This window comes from Rhinopithecus bieti, unplaced genomic scaffold, assembly GCF_001698545.2.
Source record: "Rhinopithecus bieti isolate Rb0 unplaced genomic scaffold, ASM169854v2 scaffold_1467, whole genome shotgun sequence".
Lineage (NCBI taxonomy): Eukaryota > Metazoa > Chordata > Mammalia > Primates > Cercopithecidae > Rhinopithecus > Rhinopithecus bieti.
This window is the reverse complement of record NW_016803692.1, coordinates 2,171,845-2,178,295: the sequence shown is the minus strand read 5'-3', so window position 1 is coordinate 2,178,295 and position 6,451 is coordinate 2,171,845. Positions and strand designations below refer to the sequence as shown.

The 6,451-nt window shown below is 49.9% G+C and overlaps 1 pseudogene; it reads left to right on the top strand.

The window, feature by feature from the left end:
• Positions 1–743: 743 nt before the first annotated feature.
• Positions 744–5,443, top strand: LOC108514494 (uncharacterized; annotated as a pseudogene).
• The last annotated feature ends 1,008 nt before the right edge of the window (positions 5,444–6,451 follow it).

Genomic DNA, 6,451 nt, shown 5'->3' with positions numbered 1-6,451 from the left:
GGTCTGTGTTTAGGGCACTGTGCCGTTAGAGACACAGGGGCTTATCTACCTCATGAGCAGCTATGGTTAGAGGGAGTAGCTGGTAGTAGTTCAGAAAAGCAGCCTGGTGTCTTGGAAGCTGAGCCAGAGGTCAGGAGAAGTGGGTCACTGCTCTCTGGATGGAGTGATTGATCCAACTAGAGCCAACCAATACAGTTGTGCAGGTTACCTGGAGGCCAGGTCCAGTGGGTGCTGACATCCAACTTATGTCCTACCCACCAAGCCTTGCTCCTTGCTGTAGAGCTGCGCCCACTATGAGGAGGGAATACCTTTTTCTGACTTGAACAAGGGAATCACATGGCCTTGCTTGGAGGCTGACAGTGTGTATATGGGGTGAGTGGGAGGGATGGGGCTGCATTCTTCTTTCTCTTAGAACACAGAGGTGTTGTTTGGGCAAGTGGTAGCCTAGAACTGAACCAGTAGATACTGGAGATGCAAAGCTGAACAAGACTCTCATTCAAAGAGCTCAGAGTACCTTGATGAAGCAGACAGATATGCAGAGTATTCTAACATGTGGGGACAAGTGCTGTACAGGACATCTCTATGGGTGCCCACCCAGATGGGACTGGACAGTGGGGAATCAGAAGCTTTCTTGGGGATGATGTCTAAATGAGTCTTGAAAAGTTGGAAGTTGGAAGGGGTTGGGATGAGGGTCTAAAGAGTGAGAAGGCACTGAAGGTAAACAGAACTACAAGATCAAAGTCATGGAGGATGAAGGAGCATGGTCCAAGAGCTCTCAGGGAAGACGTGGGGATTCTGAGGGGGGGTCCCCACTTCATGTGGTTGCAGTTGAAGACATTTTCAAGTATGAGCAGTTATTCAAATATGAACTAAGTGGGCGATGCCCATTCCCCTCCCCAGTGACCAAGACTGGAGGGCTTGAGAACTCCAAGTTCCCAGCATGATACTTGGCATCTGAGTGCTACTTTCTTCCCCTTCCTCATTTCCTCCTGCCCTTTCATTTTTAATATGAAAACACTTGAATATGAAAACATAAAATATATACATCTGTGTATCTTTCATAACATTAAAAAAAGAGCTAAAAAATGTGAAGTGAAGGGTAATAGCATGATGCTTTGGCCATGGACGGCTCCCCATGATTTTGTGTCCCTGCTTCTGGGCTGGCTTCTTAGAGGGGATTGCGATTGTGCCCCAGCAAGAAGCTGGCCTCTGGATCAATCACTGCAGAAGCGGTCAGGAAAGGGGAGCTTGCCTCAGTAAGCAAAAGTCACCATTATCTGATTATCTTTAGGGATTCCCTACTCTCTGGATAGCTAGTCATGACTAGAGAAGATTCTGCATGGAGACAATATAACATTTATTTGGCTTTTATTTTTACTGAATTCAGTGCTCAAGGACAGTGGCACATTGACAACACTGCTTCCTAGCATGACATCACATAAATAAGTTTGAAGATACTGCTTAATAAGAACCCTTTAAAGATAAGAGAAATGGTAGAAAGAATTGAAGGATGCTGTTTCCTTTTTAATATCTGCCATGAATCATAGTCCGGAGAGAAGACAGAAAGCCAAGGCACGCAGGGACCAGGCACTAGCACAGGGGTCAGGAGGTGGGTGTTCACAGGGGGCACAGCTCAGATCCCTGCCTTTGCTTTGGCCTGAGGCTGGGCAGACAGGAACATGGAAAGCTATGGAGCTGGTCTGAAGGGTAGGGTGGGGTGGTTAAGCCTTTGCTGGCATATGGCTTTGCAATCTCGTACACTGAATAAATCCATCAGAGCACTGCATCCACTCACCCAATTAGCCTGCACCTCATGAACACCTATTGTGAGGCCAGCACCATGGGGAAACTAAAAGAACCAGACATTCTACCACCACGGGGGAATGACCTCACCCTGGGTGGTAACTCTTCCCTTCTGCTCATCTACCCGAAGGGAAAAGAAAGTGCAAGGTTCCTAGTTTACATTGAGTTTCTTGAGGGGAAAAAGGCTCTTGGTAAAACAATGCCTTATTCCTTTCCTTTGGAAGTTCCTTCTGCAGAATACAGCTCAATTGTGGGTCCCCAAAAGGCCCCGAATAATTAAAAAAAAAGGGGTGGTGTCAGGCGAGGGCTTTAGGACATAGAAGGTCACTTTTGGTTGTCCTGTTGAGCCAACTGCTTTACTAACTGGAGTTAGTAAACTCGCTCAAGCTGGAGGGTGAGGGAATGTGTGGGGCTGAGGCTGGGGTTGGTCAATAGTTGACCCCCAGTGATCTTGTTTGAGGAAAACTCCTGTGATCCCCCATCAGAATATTTTGAAGGTGGAAGAGTCTTCTGGTGGGAAGGGAGAAGAGTGGGAGGAGGAAATAAGCAACAGGCAGCTTCCTTTCTCGACAGATGGAAAATAAAGGGCCTGTCCACAGCTCGGCGAACTGCCATGGACCTCCCAGCGGGGCTGCTTTCTGAGGTGATGGTCTCCTTGCTCCTTAGCCAGGCTGGTGGAGCCAGCTACTGACGTTGGAAAGGAGTTGGAGGATGGAGGTTTGTGGCCAGCAAATGAGAGGTGTGGGGGAGGGGGGAAGAGGAAAAATATAAGGGAGGGAGATGGTTCTTCAATGAAACCTCTGACCTCTTTTAAACCATAAAGAGGTCTGGCTGGTTTGATTCCAGTCCTTAAAATAGCTCAGTAGGATCTTAGGGATTATATAGGTCAAACCCCTGAGAGGTGAGGAAACTGAGGCCCAGAGGTCCCACTTGCCTTTGGTCACGGGGTGAGTATGTAGCCCAGCAGGGTCCCAGCTCCTGTGAGCTGCGATTCATGCTGTTATCTTTGCTGGGGAGGCCTGAAGTTCCTTTAGCTTATCCCTGATGAAGTAAAGGAAGAGCCCATGAGGAAAGCATTCATCTCAGAGTTAGGTGACCTTGGCTTTGTGGTCTAGTTGCCCATTTCTTCCACTTTCCTTGCCAACATCTTTCCCAAGTCTGCCAGACCGGGGTGCAGTGCCACCCCCTTGCTGCCAGACAGGTGGCTTGTCCTGGGAGCAGGAAGGGGAGTTCAAGGCAAGCAAGGCCCACCGGGAGCCCCCTGCTAGAAGTGCTCTCCCCTTCCTTCTTTTGGAGGTGGCAGTTACTGGGCAGCATGACCCTGAGGAGGAGATAAGCTGCCTCTGATAGGAAGGTTTTATCTTTGAGGTTATTGCAAATGTGCCTGACTTCTTCATCTGGTTCTGTCCGGATCTGAACTGGTAGCCAGATAAACGGTTTGCAGCCCCATTTCATGCATTTATCAAGTCTAAACAATTGTCAGGAGGCAATTATCCCCCAGGAAGCCAATGGCAGATAAGCAGTGCCCTGCAGTCTGATTCCAACCATGGAATCCGTAAGTTGTCCCTCCTTGCCCTGTGCAGATTTTCTCCTCTGTCCCTGCTGCTCTAAATTTTAAAGGAGGTTTGATGTTCCAACACATTTGTTTTGGTGTTCTTTGCCCATAGCCCCAAATAAAATCTAATGTTTTTTATAGGTGGATAAATCCTTTTTAAAGGCTCTTTTGTTATCACCACGGGGTTTGTGAGCACTAAAACTGGGTTTTAAGGGATCAGTGAAACCTTAGAATCACGGTTTGCTGTATCTGGAAGGAACTGTGACCACTCGGTACAGCCCCTTCAAGTGGTAGATGAAGAGGGTGAAGCAGGAAGGGATTTGATGGCTTGTGAAGGGAGCGTGCTCTTCAGAGTTGGGCAGACGTGCAGCTGAAGCTTGGTCTGGCCACTGATCTGCTGCCCAGCCTTGGGTAAACTTCTGGAGCCCGTTTCCTCACTGATTACATGGAGATACCAATCCAGACTCCACAGTATTGTGAAAGGTAGTAAAACTCTTTCCCTCTGGTCAAGGTCACACAGACAGCTGGGGGGGCAGAGCTAATACCAGAACCTTAGTGTCCGGGCTTCCAGGTCTTTATCCTTTCCATTATTCTGCAGGAGGTCTTCAGGCTACTGTTAAATGAAAAGTAAAGCTTCTACTTTGTCCCACCCAAAATTCTAGTTCAGTGTTTCCCAGACAAAGCACCTCCAGCAGGTCTGAGGCTCAGTTCTATGTGGGGACTCATGTTGATACGATGATAGCATCTATATTTTTTCTGGATGAACTAATAATTGACTTGCCATTGTACTTAGGAAAAACCAGACATCACCTCATGGACGTCTAATTGAAAGGGACCGTCAGTTATTCCATTCATTCTGGCAAATTTTCTTTTTAGCTTTGGTTGCAGCAGGAAGAGAGAAACGTCTGGGGGGCTTTTTGTTTGGTGGAAAGGCATCACTGGTCCACAGCCGGGGACCCCTGGATGACCCATCCCAAGGTCCCAGCCTGAGTCTGAAGTCCCAGGGCTGGTCGCAGGCCGACCTTGCAGCCCTCGCCAGAGCGTTGTCTGCACCTCAGACACTAGGTGGCGCCACAGGAACATCCTCGCGGCCCGAGGCGCGGTCGCAGCCGGGGAGCACTCGCCGCGGTGCTGTGGAATTTTCTGTTTCTTTCACGCAACGTCAGGCGTCCTGCTGGCGCCCTCTCGCCACCGTGCCCTCCCGTCAGAAGCCCGGCTCCTAGCCGGGGAAGGCCGGGTGCTGGTCTGCCAGGAGCTGGGACTTGCGCCGCATGGAGCGTCGGGAGTCTCCAGTGCCGCGCGTTCAACACCACAAGGCCAGGCTGTTTGCTCCCCATCGGTCGCTGCCCCCAGCACCCCGGGTTATTAAGGACTCATTTGCTTGGAGCGGCATCATTACAAAGGGTGTGGAGTACTACATATACTCCGTATTTTTCTATTTTCGAAAGGCTGCAGGTGCGATGCACAGCGCGCTCGAACGGTGGGGCCTCGTGCTAGCCCGAGGAGCGAGCAGGGGCCGGGCAGGGGCTGCTCAGCTAGGCGGTCCCAGCGCAGCGGCCTCGGGAGGCCCTGCTGTCCTTCACCCCTGGAGGCGGGCGTGGGGGCGGGCGCGGGGCGCTTCCCCTCCTTAGGGCCCTCAAACCGCAAGGGGGTTTCCGCTTCCCAGTCGATGGTCGTCCTCTCCCATTCCCGGCTGCATCTCCATTTACCCGTCGCCCATTTCCTCTGCCCATCCAGGCTCCTTGGCTCCGCTGGGGTCTCCGTTCCCTTCTCCCGGTCCCCCCGCCAAGTCGCGGCTCCTTTGTCCAGGACTCCGCTGGGGCTTGACCCGAGGACGCTGGTTTAGGCAGGATCTGGGGTCCCTTGTCACTCCTAGGCTTCTTCCACTTCCGGATTCTGGAGAATCGGGAATCAAGCCCTGCGCGTGCCTCTCCTTCCTCCTTCGTGCTGAAAGCACACTAAAGCCTAAAGTGAAAGCACACTTCAGGCACGCTTCCTGTCCGCCCAGGCATCAGTTCTGACAGTGAGCTGAGAACAAGGAGTTTTTTTTTCTTCCCCAGAAGTTGCCTTTTGTAAGGACTATGTCCGCACCAGGGCTTGATACATGTTGCTACTCCTGGGAGTATGAGACTGGGAAGTTGATGGAAATGTCAACATTAGCTTTAATGGTGAGGCCAAAGGGAGAATGGACCCAGCATCAAGCCTGGGTAGAGGAGAACGGGAGAGGGAGGACCAGAACCAGCGCCCCCCGTTCACTGCCTTGGGGTGTCTGAATCCTGCCTTTGCTGTTGGTGAGCGCTAGGACTATGGGTAAGTTAGTTAACTTTTTGAGCCTCAGTTTCCTGTTCTGTCAAGTGGGAATACAACTCCCTAGCTTACAGAGTTATGGTGAGGATTATGAACTGTTATGCATCTACAGTGTCCTCCCCGCAAGTGAAAAGGCTCAGTAAATGGTAACTGTTATCATGGTTCAATCTAAACTTCCGTGCTTGCCTTTCACCAAATTGATGTTACAGAAATCAAAAGGTTCCTGTTTTTCCCACCTTGTTTGGAATTAGGAAAAACTTTCCCTGCACCGTTAATGTTTTATAGGCCTCTTCTCTCCAAGACAGAAAGGAAGAGAGGGTAACGGGGCTTATTTTTTTCTCCCAGGACTCTTGAAGAAGGATTCAGGATGTGGCTGTGCCACTGGGGATAAACGGTGTAACACTGGGGAGGGTCAGCTTCCTCATTGGTACAGTGGGACTCTTATACAGGCCACTTTCTTTCCAGCACCAGATACTGCTACACCATCTCATTGGCATGGACCTATATGTGGCAGCAAGTCCATCTCATCGCTTTTGGTGAAAGTCAGCACAGTTTATAAAGATTCTCATTGTGAGAATGGGTAAACCCTTTTATTAAATGGGTAATCCCTTTTATTAAAAATCAAACCAGAGATTCCTTTACCTATCAGTACCTCCTGCTGCTCAAAAGCAGCAGCTAAAAAGCAGCAGGAGGTATTGATAAGGGATGTCCTATCTAATTTCCTGGTTTAGAGAATGACTATCCTTATTTTAAGAGTTAAACGTTAACCCCATTAACACCTCTGAA